The 16328-nt window shown below is 38.4% G+C and overlaps 1 long non-coding RNA gene across 1 annotated transcript in view; it reads left to right on the top strand.

Moving 5' to 3' along the window:
• The first annotated feature begins 403 nt into the window (after positions 1–403).
• LOC137324961 (uncharacterized) overlaps positions 404–16328 on the top strand; it is a 41613-nt gene continuing 25688 nt past the window's right edge. Inside the window, exon 1 of the long non-coding RNA XR_010963755.1 lies at positions 404–449. This is a non-coding gene — a long non-coding RNA (uncharacterized lncRNA). The remainder of the gene's footprint in view (positions 450–16328) is intronic.

The following is a 16328-nucleotide window of genomic DNA, read 5'->3' as shown; positions in this document are numbered from 1 at the left end:
TTTAAATTCTGTTTAACATTTTCAACGTTAAAATTCGGTTACAGTGAAACATTACTATTCTGCAATGCATATAGTAACAAAACATTAAGAATGATCCGTGTTGTGAGAATGCAGTTCGATTCCACGGTGAAAGCATTCGGATGTCATTTGGAACCTGTCAGTAATATGTTTTTTTAAAAAATAAAACGATACAATGCACGTTCATTTGTCCGTACACGTTAACTTCCCCTTCAGAAACAAGTGGTGTTAAAGACATTCATTCTCCTTTTATTGTAGGGCGAATGCAGTATCGCGGTCTCGGCGCATCCTTGAGCAGCCCGTTAGAAACCCCGGAGGCCTGTTAAACTCACCTCCGATTCTGTACGTTACTGGATGTTCTATTGTAACTTCTGCACGCTGCCCAGGGGCTAACCGCAATAACTATGAAAGAAACTGCACCTAGGGACAAAGTAAGTAACACGTTTACAAATAATTTGATTCCAACACTATTCTGATGTGGTTTACCTGTTGTATACAATACTGTGAGCTTCAATGACTGCAGTCCTCATCTGTTTTATAAATTGGCATCATAACGTGTGTGTTTCAGAACAAGTGGAAATTGCGAATGTATTTCTATTCCCCATCGGCAGAATTGTATTGACTTTTTAAAAATCAAAACACCGAATGACTGGCAAACCACAAATGCATTAACCATGATTAAGGAGAGATTTAGCAATACGATTGATTAGTATCTTCAATATAATCCACTTGTGCCAACAAAGTGCAAATAATACGGGGAAGCTATTTTAGTTCATTCATCTCTTTGTCACACTAAAACCCCGCATTGGAAACAGATCGGCGCTAGAAAGGGCTGTTTGGCTCCATTTTTTAAAAATAGCTTTTCTGATTTTAGAATCTTATTCAGAGCTGCGGGGACTACCTACCACTGTAATACTAATAACAGAAGCGTGTATGTGGCGCTTTCTTATCGGGACCGTTCAAACTACAGAAAGTAATCGCTGACTGTGAATGACGTTATTGTTCCCGAGCCGCTTCCGGTCTGAAGTGCTGGGACTCGTCGTCAAGACGTCAAACGCTGTTTGGAAGGCTTTAGCAACGAGGAAATTAGGAAAAGCCCCATGGTTTTGTCACCTTTGACTGAAAACCTGCAATAGAACAACAGAGGAAAGTACATACATTGAAAAGAGCTGAAGGTGCAAAACAACCCAATTCGTATTGTATGAGCGAAAGAGAAATATCTACAGTATTTATAAATCTAATTATAAAACCGTTTTACCCATATCAGAAACTATTTGAAAGTACTTTTTAAAGTGAGAAAACACTTCTTTACAATCATTTTGTTGCAAATTTACTGAATTAAGCTTCATTTTGAAATAGTAGTGATTAGAATCGCTATAGTAGGCTACAAAACTAGTTATACTGAATAGTCAATTTGAACCAGTCCCGCGATGGCCAGTAGTTAATTTGAGATAACTTCTTCGGGGTTATCTTACTTTCATAGTCGATTTATATTTTGTTGACATCCTAGCACTGACAACTATTATGTATCCAGGTAAAGCTCATGACATTTTAGAAAGAAAGAACTTGCATTTATATAGCCCCTTTCACGAACTCAGGACGTCCCAAAGTGCTTTACAGCCAATGGAGTACTTTTGAAATGTAGTCACTGTTGCAATGTAGGAAAAGGCAGCAACCAATTTGCCCACAGCAAGGTCCCACAAACAGCAATGAGAAAATGAGAAGTTAATGTGTTTTAGTGATGTTGGTTGAGGGATAAATATTGGCCAAGACACCAGGAGATCTTCCTGGCTGTTCTTGGAATAGTGCCACTGGATCTTTTACATCACATGAGAGGGTAGATGGGGCCTCTATTTAACATTTCATTAGAAGGATGGCACCACCAACAGTGCAGCACTCCCTCAGTACTGCACTGAAGTGTTAGTCTAGATTATGTGCTCAAGTCTCTGGAGTGAAACGTAAACCCATGACCTTCTGATTCAGAAGCAAGAGTACTATGACTGAGCCAAGGCTGACACCTCAACTTGAGTCTTTTTAGTGCAAGATATTCTTGGGTTGTGTTTGCCCCACAGCAACAAATTAATACGTCATAACCTAAGAATTTAGCCAAGACATCAAAGCTGGTTTAAGCAGGAAAATGAGTTTGTTTGCCTCTTAACGTCATCTATAGTTACTCCGTTGTGATGCTCTTTGTGTGGAAGTGACGTGTGTTCTCAAAATTAGGGTATATCTTAACAATCAACTTATTTATAATTAGACACGTATATAGTAATTATAGGTAAACAGATTATATTCAGACTAAGAATTATACATTCCAAAGGTAGTTTAGAAGTATTTAAATGACATCTGAAAACCTTGTTATACATACGGCATGTAGTTTGGAGTATCCTGCCTATCTTAGTCTTTCATCGTAGTCGCTATTACTGTTAGTTAGTTAGTTGAGTGGAAGTGTTTAAGGACTTCGTAATGAGACACGTAGGCCTACATTTAAGCTTTCTTTCAATATTTAAATTTTTAAAGAAACAATAAGAATACTGGTATTGCATGGTGTCGTCCTACGATCACGAATTGGATTAAAATGTCATTGGCAAAGCTACACGTTACTGTAATACCTGACAATATTTGATCCCTGCATAACCTTTCACATTTCTGGTAAAGAAATATGGTATGAAACGTACAAACGCAAACAACATTACAAGAAAACCAAACAATAACGTTGGTTCCGTCTGTTTCACGTATACAGCTTTTGTTTTATATATATATAAGAAACTGAAACTGGACTTTTGCACTAGGTGGAGAACCATCTGAGCCTACAGCAGGATGGTGGAAAACAAAAGGTGAAGTTCTTTAGGTTTGGTTATGCAAGGCATGCAGGGGGTTTAAAATAGATTGGGAAGAACAAATAGCAGAGGTTGGAGTTAGGAAGCAAGTATAGAATAGATAATTGTTACTTTCAAAGTCAAATGTACTCAGCTGATTTTGGGATGGAATTTATAGACATCAAGTTTAAGTTAAAAGAGTAGTCAACATATTTCCTTAAGTATTTTAACATAAATTGAGATTATTTGCAGCTATATTTAGGGTACAATCATATCCAGGTACTAATTTGTGACTCATACCTCCTTAGAGTAATGTGACGTTAGCAGGCTTGTTATACTGCGGTTCTGCATGGCTCTTGGGCCAGGAAAACGCACAGAGCTTCTCTCACGGGAATCCAAATTGCTAGATACATTTTAATGTTCACAAATGGCGAGTGAGACGGTCCCTTCTCTGCTAATATAAAAAAACATGAAGCTTAAAAAGTTCCCAGATAATTCATTAGCCAGAGAACTTTAGGAACTTTTCTTTGCAGCGGTTCCATTTTATCGAAGCTGGTGTGAAGCCTAAGGGGTGCAATACTGCAATTATACTATTATTGTGGGGTTGACAAAAAGCTGTTCTGGGCGTGCAACTATATGAAAGCGACAGTACAGGACGGAAATCAGGTTGCCAATCCCACAGCCCAGCGCGTTCCCGTCATTCACTCACCAACTTTTGGGTCACAGCCGAGTAATTTCTGCTTTCACAGTGATTCTAAAGATAGTGTGTAAACAATAGCAATACCAGATGGCATCCAACTCCAGACCCAGAAATGGAACCCCAACACCTGGTGGTTTGAGTCCTAAATTGCAGTTGGCCGACTGCAAAATAATCGCGGCTTCTGCAGTTGGGGTCCAGGGAGGGAGAGAATAAACGGCAGCAACCGGTTATTTGGTCTGGCTCAATTTCAGTGACCTTCAGGGAGCTTACTTACATCAACAACAACATACTTTTTATGTTTGGGCTGTTCCTTCTAGTTAATGAACTGGAACATCAAAACCATCCAACATCATGACCTTGTAATCTCTGGGGGAATTCAGATTGCTAAATCCCAGTAGACTCATCGGATTTTGGAATTGCCGGTATGAATGGGCTCTTCAAACCCCGAATGAACCTGGGAACCATTCGCTCCCAGTTGCCTTGCTGCAGCCTGGCTGCCCGGCCAACGTGGGCAGCTGTTAGTCTCGCAGCACTTGGACTTCGCACTTAATGTAGCATAACTCCAGCCTTGGTACAAAGCCACATTTTAGAAGTGTCCAGGTGGTCCATTGGATCTCTGGGGAAGGTTAGGAACTTACGTTTGACTCTTTTTAATGTTATGAAAGAGTATTGCCATACATTCTTATATTGTTACAAATCCATCACCTGGTGGGCGGAGCTCTGTCGGGATCCAAGTCTGCTGGTGATGAGCTCTCTTGCCACTGAGTTCGGTATAACTCGAGTCTACCAGCTGAGTATCCTACTCTAAAGATATCAGTCTGAGACCAATATCTGTAGTGTAATTGCAGCAGTAGACTACCTCCTGGAGATGGTCTCACAACGGCTGCCTAAATTCGATTCAGTCAACCCCACATCCAAAATTGCACTACAACGTTTATGTCAATGAAAAGCTGAAACCACTTCATCTTAGAACAAGAAGTGTAGTATATATGACCCGTTAGGCCATCTTTCTTTTTTAAAATTCTGATAGGAACTAATTCTACCCTATTTCTTATCAACGTTTCATGTTAAATTCTAATTGCTGGGTTTTAAAGCCAGTGCACTGGGTATACGATTAGTGGATATTTCATATAATGGGATACAATCTATGTAATGGAACATTATGGTAACGTACATCAAACTTTTCACAGTACAAATAGCTAAAATATCAAAGACCACAAACGGTTCACTACTCTGAATCCTTTAGAAACGTAACGAATGATTATTCACCATCCGAGGATTGTTTACCCTTCCTTTCAAGTTAAATGTTTATCTTGTCACTGATGCACAGCGTCAATTTTTCATGTGCTCTTCTTGTGACGGTGCTTATAACGCATGTCAAAGAGAGAACTACACCACTTATACCAAAACTTAACGGAACTCTTGCCTTCTTCGGTTTTAATCTACGAATGCCAGATCTTTATAGGGGGAATATAGAAGTTTTCAGAATTATAGTTGTGGCCTGATCACATTCCACCAAACAAGGTCGATTATATACTTAATAGTCTTGACTTGGGTTGGGCCTTTGAAGTCCTGTACATGGTTATTATTAAGACAACAGACACAACCTGGTGATAGCATACTTTATTAGGACAGGCAAAAGCCGTACATCTTCACGGCGGACACTAGAAGCACATCCTATGTTGTTTTAGCCATTACTGCGAACATATAACATTAAAGGGAACCCATTACCAGTAAAATGTGACTTAAAAGTCTGTTTTCTCATTATATTTTTTTGCGAAAACATCGAGCATTTACGTGAAGTGGCACAGAAAAGCAAATTATTTCAAATAGTGCCTTGTATAGTTATCAGTGTAATTAGAATGAACCCATAGTTTTTAAAGAAAACATTTGCGAAATGAGCCCCAATAGCACCGAGAGCTTATTAAAACAGAAAACTATACTGGAAGACAATTCTAACATTTGTTTATCCGCTATTTGTAGTGATCTTACATCCACGCCATTTAATGTTACAATAGCAACTCAGCGCATTTGGAAGATTTTGTTTTAAACACATTGCCAGGTTATGGAAATGAAAAGACGCGTCTAGATATGACCACTGCAACACGAAGTGAACAGGAAACAGAACAAATCACACAGTCATTATTTTCGCTGTCTTTATTTTGGTATATTATGGACATTTGATTATAATTATCATAATTGATAATATTCTTAATGGGCTCGTTTTCATGACATCAAATGAATGGCATTGTCTCAATGGGCGCTTGTCTGCGTTTCTGAAGCCATAGATCTTTTCTGTATTAAAGATTGTATTCGATGTTAAACCCACTATTTGGAAGTACGGGTGCCAAGCAGCCGAATATGCCCATTCTCTGCAGCTGGGATACTTTCCTATTGAAACATCTAAAATACATTTGACACATCAATACTATAAACCACAAGAGTAGCCCATAATACCCGGTGTGGCGGGGGAAAATAAAAGCTGTTAATAGCCTTTGCATTACTTTGCTGTTTGTTTTAATTACAACCTGATTGTAAAGGCAGTCAGAAACGCAGCAGCCGATGACTGGGCAGGAGAGACAACTGGGAAGAAGAGGCTGTCACATTAAAGAGCCAGTGGATGTGAAGCTAAAAGGCGCAGCCCTCACTTTACAAAATCACACACAGCTTTTGAGACAAGTAGCTTGTTTTATTGTCGAGTTTTCTTCTTTTAAGATTGACACTATATACAAGAATACTGTCCTGCGCCCCTGCTTAGGAAAGAACTGAAATGTCCGGCGCTTCTGAATTTACAAGATCCGCACTACATTCCAGAGTTAGATAAGTAATAAAGCGTTTTAGACTTAGACTGAGCAGTATAAATAATTAACATACTGAATGCTATGTCAAGCTACTTTTAGTGACGTTCATAAATGTTATAAAATTAAGCAGTATTTAAAATATAGGCTCGCAGGATGTTTTTTTTTCAACATATGCATATATATATATTCACAGTAGATGACATTTATTCTGCAAAAAGAATACAATTAGCCTTTAGCAGAATAGTATCAGTAGGCTTATTTGGCTGAACTTTTTTTATATAAACCTCAGGGAATGGTCCCGTGGAATTGCTTCTTTGTCATTGATTGTAATAGTAAGCATTATGCGCTGCAAAACCCAAGATACTCATTTTTTGAGAAGACTATCCATTTGTAATTGATATGCATTTCGGACACTAGGGAAGACTGATCTGGGATCTCTGAATGACTGCCGACCACAGTATTGCTAAGATTTTTATTTTGCTTGTGCAGGAAGCCACAATTTAATAAATATACACTGAATTGCAGAGTGCTGTCTCATAGAAAGTGCAAGTACTGTTTTTACGCGCTTTCAAATCTAAGCATGCATTGGCCAGGGGTTATGTTTGAGTGACCAGGCAGCTGCCTGCGATATTTATATGAATGGACTGTTCCCAGTTTTATTTTCCGCTTTATTTCAGTCTAAAGGTTATTCTCCCAATATCATTCACAGCATCCTGTGTGTGATACCTGCCACTGCAAAATGGGTAGGAGCAGTTTCCAAAGCTTCTCCAATATTTATTTTTGCAATTAAAATGCCAGTTCCAATTTAATATTATTTGCCATGTTACGATAAATCTTATAATTAATCATCTAAATATAAAACACAACGCAAACCGATGTAAATGCATTGTACATGACACTTTTGTCATATTGTGTATCTATGTGCCGCTATCCTTGTGTGAATGCTTGCGAAATTATTAAAATATAATTAGTAAAATATTACCAGGTCGAAAGGTTTGTATTTTTTATATGTCTATATTTTTCCATGTCAGGCACACGTTTTTTCTAATCATTTATTGTGTTTGTAACTTTTTGAGCGAGCCCAGAGGCAGGACGTGACCACTGTGTGTAGTCTTTTATTTGGCTACTTTTGTAAAGAGATTTATTTTCTTCTCCAAACGTGTTTATAATGACTGTTTTGACAGAGAACGTACTGTAAAGGCACCTTTCTCCTAGTATTGTGGGTTTTGTAGAAGATGATCTTGATTTGAAAGCAGGACCCTGGATAGTTCCAGCACCTGCCATCGCTTTGCATATCCAGTGTGTCATTAAAATATGAATAGCTCGACAAAACGCTCTCTTGTTACTGTATTCGCCTCATTATATTTTCCTCCTCAATCCGTTCTGTCAATGTTTGGTCTCGATCCGCTGTAAACAACCGTGCTCAGTCACGTTTCCAAACTCTGTTTGTAATTACCAGTTGGCAACTGAAAGCAGTAAAAGTGAAACAAATTGCCGTGTGCTCGGCGGCGGCTGTGTTTTTTTTGGACTATAATGGTTTGCGATTAATGCCAGGCTGTTTTGCTGGGGCCCCGGCCGCCCATTCGAAAGCTCCGAGCTGACAACGCGTGTAAATTTCATGATCACCCTGGGACTTGTCACCTGTTATATATTCTACTTACTACCTGTCACCAGAGACTTGCAGCTTTTCTTCATGCCATGCAATTCTTTCCCCGAGTCCTAATGAACACTTGCGATCTTCGGATCTTAGCAGTCGAAAAAGTTCCAATGTTCTTTTCCTGGTCCCTTTTTACAACATCTTAACTGAATTGAGGTGTAAATTGTCTGCGCCAGAATTTCTGCGATTGTTCTGACCTAATCGTGTTTGTAAGTTTCCTTCGGAGTAGTGTGTTTACCACAAAATAAATCAACACCAGGATTCAGATATCGATGTTGATATTCCAAATTTATGAGAACGTCAGTCAGATCAATGAAATGGCTTTAAACTACTTTTCATGACAACGTAGCATTGTTTCAATCACATACAGATCTTTGTATTTACATGTTTTTTTATTACTTCTTTTATTCATGTATTATCACTGAAAACTTTACGCTTTGAGATGAGGATTTTAGGATTTTGCAATTTCCTGTTTGGAATGAGACCTCTCTACATTATATAAGATTACTATTCCCGCCCGTTGCTAACATCTTACAGCCCAGACTCTGTAAAGTACGTCCCGCAATGTTCAAAAATATAGAGATCACACTTCCTATTATCCGCCTCCTGGAGAGCGTTTGATTCGACACATCAAAAACTTATTAAGGCTTTGCCTACAAGAGGGCAGCGCTTAGAGAGAGGTCTGTAGTCCGTACAAAGTCGAAAAGGAGCAACAAAAACACGCCGCCGATTGGAAGATCACATTTCCAAAACAATGATCCCATTAACGATATTGACTGTCAAAGCAAATGAAATTACCAGTCTTAATGCAAGCATCGGTCAGGGTCCCGGTGACTACCAGCTTTATGGCAGTAAAAATAAAGGAGGAGGTGACCCACCACTGCAGGACAATATTGAGGGACTGGTCACTCTCAGGCCTTGGATAGAGGGTGGTTAATTGCCATGCCTTGTCTTTTGAGTGAGATTTTATTGAGGTCTGTTTTACATTCAGGGTTGATTTCTAGCAAGGTCCCCAGGCTGGCCCTATCTTGAGTTGGTAATCACCATGACGACTGAAATCTATGAGAGTACAAATAATGGAGATGAAATAGACAAAAGATTAGCATGCCATGAAAAGTACAATAAGTTTCTTATTTAGCATTTAGATAACTGTCTTTCCTTAGGAGCAAGCTTCAAAGTTGAACCCAGTTTGGACCAAGAGGATTAATTCTTTCTCCAGCATGCTTCATTGAATCTCTCATTACTAAACTTTGTCTGTATTGATGTAAGATTTGATTGAAGATTAGAGCATTTAGTAAATCTTGCTTTTCTGCATGTATCAGGCCTTTTCAAGCACAGAGCGCAGTGCCCACTGGTCAATACCCTTACTTTTATCCAGTGTCTGCTTCATTTAAACTTAATCAACTCCATCAATGAACTGGAACAGGGAAACGTCCCTGTGGTAGAATGTTGTTCTTTTGTTAGATAATTCTTACTCTCTTTCCCAATCTGTTGGCGGTAAACCTAAAATTACACTATGATGAACTATTTCAATCAATATGATAATCAAAATTGGTTTGGGATATCTGCTGGCAGTGTTTTAGGAAGTAGGAAGGTATAACTGTCATCATTGTAACATCATTCTGCAGTGCCACTAGTCTGCTTCCCTCTCCTTTCCTGTAGCAGTGCCTTTTACTGACATTGAATATCACTCATAGTGGAGAATGATGCATCTTTTCAGGGAAGGCTCATATGTCATATCTAGAAAGTAAAGCCAACTGATTGGCTGTATGAATTATCTGGGTTGTTGCAGTGAGTTATTTGCACTGTTTCCTACCAGTCAACAAGTTTCGAAGGTATCGTTCAGATCAATCAAAAATGACAGGGTGCATGTGAAGCTTTTACTGTGCAAATCTGGACCTCTTGTCCTTGCCTTGTTGGCTCTTACATCTGTACATCACATTTATACTGCTACCAGAAGAGCAATTTCAAAAATATTTGCAAGGAAAATGTATTCTTCCATCTGTTCACGGGATCATAAATGTGCCATCTTCTGAGTCTTACCAATCTTAATAATATCTTTAATGGTCAACATGCACGTGATATACAACACTCTATAAAATAGGGGTTTCACATAGTTCATTGTACTGCAGTTTATTAGTGTTCTTGGCTTTTCCATATGTTACAAGAGTAAAATAGGGTATACTGATGCAAATGTTGTTATAAATAGTGAAGGCAACTAAATTATATGTGTCTTGCAGGCAATAAAGAAGGATTCTTTAATACAGCCTCTCACAATTTGACAGTTTCACAACTGCATGATGCTCTATCTACTTACTATTCAGCAGGCTTACAAAGGAACACAAATATCTATGTGTGCAAAACAACAATGAGAAAATACGCCAAAGAAATAAAGTAAAATAGCCTAAAATAAGCACAGAATTAAAGAGTCTATGTGCTGTACATGCAGATTCTTAAATTAATGCTAATGCAGCTTTAACAGTTATTTTAACCTTTTGAGGACACAGTAATATTCTACCTTGTTAAAATATTATGAAGTGACTTTTTATCTACAGTAGAAGACTGTTTAAGAAAAATGCTATTTTTGTTGTGCATTTATTTTGCTGAAAAGCAGTTTTGGCTTCACGCAGATGTAAAATATGCAGTATATTGAATTTGGGCAAGCAGTGTGAGTCACCTCAAGGAGGTAGTGTTAAACTACAATTCTGATTTGCATTAACTGCAACTGACATGAAACAGACCTTAGAAGGTTACCAGTGGAACTTTTTAAACTTGCTTTTACATCTTTGTAACGTTAGCAGACAGCCTTCTGTACTGCAGGCTTTTTGTTAGTATTACCATTTACTTAGAAATTGGATGTTAGTGAGTGGAACTCTGCATGTATGAGTAATTGTGCGTGCACAGGGCTTCATTTTTTTCTGACCAGTGAGTGATGAGAAGATGGCAGTGTAACTTAAGGTCGGGCAACCTGTGCCATTCTAAGTAGATACCAGTATCAAACCATTGCCTATAGTGTAGCTATGTTTTAAATTCATATTTCTTCACTATATGTACTGACAAAGAATGTTTGATATGTCTCCTTACTAACCTCTCAACCTCTTCCCCATATTCAGTTAACTTTTGTTTCATAGCCCTCAATTTGGCAAAGTGAGCTGGTCAACTGCACGTTCTTTTGTTGCTTTCAGTAACCTGTGATTCTCCACAGAGTGGTCAATTTGAGAACGTAGGCTATGGGGGAACATCACTCCCAACTAACAATCTAAGCATACAACATCTAATTCTAATCTAATTCCTACACTAAAACAGTGACTACACTTGAAAAGTAATTCATTGGCTGTAAAGCACTTTGGGAAGTCCTGAGATCATGAAAGGCACTATATAAATGCAAGTTCTTTCTTTCCTTATAACACATATACTAAATAGCTCAGACACCACAGAGGCACAAATGAGATTTGATGTGGGAAATAAACACCTTAACTACCAAGTATTGGGATCAAGTGGAGCAATACAAATTGCAATTACATAGTTCACTCAGTTTTTCTAAATCCAAATTGCAAGACAACATAATTACTGAGCATGTATTTGAAGAAAATACTGTGCTAGTTCAGTAAAGATGAGGGAGGCACCTGGAACTTTAATTCTGCCTCCGTTTTGCTACGCTAGTTCAAAAGAGTATGAATTGATTTTTCTCCATTTGAGTTTTCAGTTATAAAGTTCTGAGCAGAGGTGAAGCAAACCATAGGCTCTTCTACAACTCTGTAGACAGTGCTGCTCAGTGAGTAAACCAGTAAGAGAAGTGCCTACCTGAAGGCAGATACGAGAAAGGCAGACTTTGGCCACCAGCCAGTGTTGTGTTTCCTATAGTTGGAAGAGATCCAGCCCACAGTCTAAATAAGAACTGATGAAACTCATCAGTGTATATTAGGCAGGCTGGAGTATTATTTTCCACTGGGACTTGAATCTGCAACCAGAGATTTGTGAAGAAACTACCCCCTCCCCTGTCACAGCGTCAGTAAAAATATATGGTGCTTTGCCTATTGCAGATTCACATTACCAAAAGTTAACCCTTATTTTAAATTGGTTTTCACTCTGATGTAATGAAATGATCTCAGTTGGCAGTGCTCTTCTCTTGGCTAGTAGCTGTGGTTTTAAACTGCACCTGTGGACCTTAAATTCAATGCTGATGCCAGTGCAGTGTTGGGGTGGTTTCACACTGCAATGTATGAGACATTACATTGACATGCCCCAAAGACTAATTGTTAAAAAAAAGGGAATGAACTGAGAAGTTTCCTGGAAAAAAAACTCTTCCCGCACTCCTCCCCTTCTCCCCCAGTCCCTAATATAAATGAGACATCCAGTTTCACTCAATTGTACTTATATATCTTTACAAAATAATGTAAAATGCAGTTGTTATATGAACTTGCTTATTACTATTAAAGTAACTGCATGATACATTTTGTTAACATGAAATATATTGCTAGGATACATTATATACTACACAATTTTTATTAAGTAAAATGTGTATTTAAATTTTTAAAAAATGACTACTGAGCTAAGAAGAGAGGCTAAAGGAGTTTAGGCTGTTCTCATTAAAGAAGAAAAGGATTAATGGAGTTCATGCCCAATGTTTTAGAAATCGTGGTGGGAAGATGTGGAGTGACTATGGAAAAGTTATTTGTGTTAGTTAAAAGAGAACTAGAGAATGTCATCATAAGCTAAGCAAACCTCAAGTCAATGATAAGTTAGGGTGTAACTGTTTCACAGAGTTTTGCCTCATACAGTAAATGTGGATTTGTTTGAGGATCCACGAACCAATATTAAGAGATTCTTGATACATCAGAAAGTAGAGATATGGGATTGGTGCAGCAAGGAGATGGAAATTGAGCAGATTCTCCATAAATAATGAGATAAACTAGGTGGCATGATTGTCCCTTTCTCATTCCTATAAGTTATGTTCTTTTGTAAATTAAAAATGAATGATGTGTACATAAGCTTTTTATTACCACATGTACATTCAGAGAGAGGATGACTGCTGTGAAATGGAGCACTTTCTACTTTCTACTCAGTGACTGCTTCAAGCACTCCTTGGTCATATGTAGGACTAGTCTGGTGGGGGCAATAATATGCCAAAAATCCAACCTCACAACAACTCTTACTTCACGAATATGACTTTCAACCCACTCTAAATTCTCAATCTGTGTACCTATATGGTCTAAATAAGATGATCAAATTAAGGGCAAATGTGGGAATTGGAATCCCAGTTTTGCTCATCTCAACTGGTAACTGCATTGGGAATATTTTTACACTTAGTACAGTTACTGAGGTGAGAATTTCATTCTATTTGTATGTCCTGAATTCAACAGAAAGGTGAAAGGAGAGTAGTCTATCCCTTACTGTTGCTGCTTTCCCAAAGTGAATGATTCTAATTTAGTTTTATTTTGGCCTTTATGCAGAAGTATTACTGCCTTGCTGTAAGATTAGTAACATTCTACGAGTTTTTCTCTTGTATTCCAATAAAAATCTTGCATGGAGTGCACATTTCCTGTCGTCAAAATTTTTGTCAGAACTTCAATCCTGTTGTCATGCTTTTCTGTCAACAATTACCATTGCAAATTGCCATCTCAACATTTCCCATTCAATTTTGCAGTCAGCTGCCATGATGTAGTTGTAGGCTATGGCCATTAGGTGGCTCCACGGAGTGAGTTTCTGAAGTATTTCTCTGAACACCATTGCCATCTTTTACTGACCATGAATCGGTGGATATGACCTGTCACACTTAGATGGATTGTTCGATTGTAGATTGACCAGTATTTTTTCTAATGTTGGAAAATGCAAAAATTAGGGATTCCATTGTTGGAATGACAATGGAAATTGGTACTGGCTTTTAAAAATGTTTGTGTGGTTTCCGGAGATAATGACTGACGTGCACAGGTTTGTCTGTTAATTAATGAGAATTAAGTCGGTTTATAAGATCAATGCAGGAATTTACAATACAGACAGAGCTCTGGGGCACTAAGAGATAAGTGGAGTAATCAAGAAAACACAAGTTAGTTGGAGTGTGCCAGCATTGTGCGAAGGAACAGACTCTAACAGACATGAAGAAGATGCTTCTCGCTAGAACTTAAAATGCATATGATCACAACAACTAGAATTTAAGGTGATGATCAGTACAAATGTATATAATTCAAATTCTGGGTATACAATGCTCTGGACTATGTATGAACTATATTGTAGCACGTGTGTATTTTTTGGACACATTGTTGATCTGCATTATTATTATTATTATTCAAACATTTCAAGAATGTTTGATATAACTGCATAACAATGTAAAAAAGAGAGAATAGGTCAATTAGCCAATCCATGTCATCCCATCATTTAGGTCTTCGCATAGAATTATAGAAATTTCAGTACAGAAGGAAGCCATTCAGCCCACTGCACCTGTACCAGTGCTAATTCCACATGAGAGCTAAGATTCACTTTCCTGCTCTTTCCAGACCAGTACTGACTATTTTTCTTCATCTTGTCACCCTCACACTAACCCATAGTCTTTCTGGGATTTTCTTTCTTTTTTGAATGGTTCAGCCAATCAAATCCACATTTATTGAATTGAACAGGAATATATTCAATAAGTTAATAAGTCTTAAGTATGAAAAAGTTGCTGTAAGTCATGTGTAGCTCATTGTTTCTTTTGCTTCAGCCTTATGATTGTATTCCCTGGATCCGTATGAAATACTTTCTGCATTCATCCAAACAATTCCATTCATTATTTTAAAAAAATTGGATCATGTGCCATTTTAATCTGCCTTTCTGAAATTAACACAAATTTGCCTTGCTTAGAACCTCCTTACAGCTCGATAATCTAAATCCTGGAAACATCTTTGTTTTTCTTCTTTGGAATGATTTTCAATACTACTCTGTCAGTGCGCAGGTCAAGTGACCTGATTTTAAAAATCCTTACCTTACGACAAGTAGAAGAATAATAGCTGGAGAATTGTGATTAGTGCCATGCATCCCATGGCCCAAGCTTTCCTTAAAAGAAAACCAGGGAACAAGAAAATCTCATTCAATTTATTAAGCCTGTTCATTCTACAGACCCGGTACAATCTTTCTATCATGGTTGGTGTCATAATTATTTTATATCTTTGAGGGAAAGATCTGCATAATTTCCCTTGATCCCCATAGGAAATCAACCAAAATTCCAGAATATTTATCAGTCCCTTCTCCTCAACCCTTACTGTTTGCTTTCTGCAATTGGTTTAATCAGCATAGGAACCATGATGTAGAAACTTTTAACGCATGCTGAAATAATCACATCTACATCTGTTTCATGTTCACCTTTGCTAATGGAGATCCCTTCTGAGTATATACGTTTCATGTTAGCTATTTCAATATGTATTGCCATGTACATATCTATGTTAAAATTCTTCTACCATTCCTTAGCCCTGCCACTTAGTCCGGATTCTTTTGAATGCTGGCAATAGCCTATATGTTCACTAACTGGCCACATAGCTCAGAGTCCTGAACAAATGTAATAATAATTAAAGAAAGTTCTCTCCCCCACATTGTTTATGAAGGGTGTGAGTGGAAGAACATACAGAACAGATCTCCGTAGAACTCCACTAGTCATTGCTGTATACTCATGTTCACAAAAGGCAATTAAAATAAAATTGCTTCTGAGTTATGGGTGACACTGGCTAGGCAGTATTTATTGCTCATCCCTAGTTGCTCCAAGGGCATTAGAGTCAACCATATAGTGTGGAACCAAAGTCACATGCAAATGTCAAATGACATCCTATGTGACTGTGACCGTGGTAAAATATGCCTCCTCATCCTTCTCGACCTGTTGACAGAGTTGACCACACCATCCTGCTCCAACGCCTCTCCTCCATTAAACAGGTAGGTGGGACTGCCATCGCACTCCCACACAGTTACCTCTGGAGTCCCCTGAGGATCTATCCTTGGCCCCCTCCTATTTCTCATCTACCTGCTGCCCCTTATGACATCATCCGAAAACACAATGTCAGATTCCACATTTACACTGACAACACCCAGCTCTACCTCACCACCACCTCTCGCAACCCCTCCACTGCCCGTGATTTCTCATGCTGCTTATCCGACATACGAGCAGAAATTTCCTCCAATTAAATATTGGGCAGACCGAAGCCATTGTCTTCAGTCACCACCACAACCTCCATTCCCTAGCCACCGACTCCATCCCTCTCCCTGGCCGCTGTCCGAGGCTGAACCCAACAGTTCGCAGCCTTGGTATCATATTTGACCCTGAGCTGAGCTACCAACCACATACCCTCTCCATTACCAAGACCGCCTACTTC

The sequence above is a fragment of the Heptranchias perlo genome, chromosome 9, assembly GCF_035084215.1.
Source record: "Heptranchias perlo isolate sHepPer1 chromosome 9, sHepPer1.hap1, whole genome shotgun sequence".
Lineage (NCBI taxonomy): Eukaryota > Metazoa > Chordata > Chondrichthyes > Hexanchiformes > Hexanchidae > Heptranchias > Heptranchias perlo.
The sequence above is the reverse complement of the archived record's forward strand: the minus strand, read 5'-3'. Positions and strand labels throughout refer to the sequence as shown.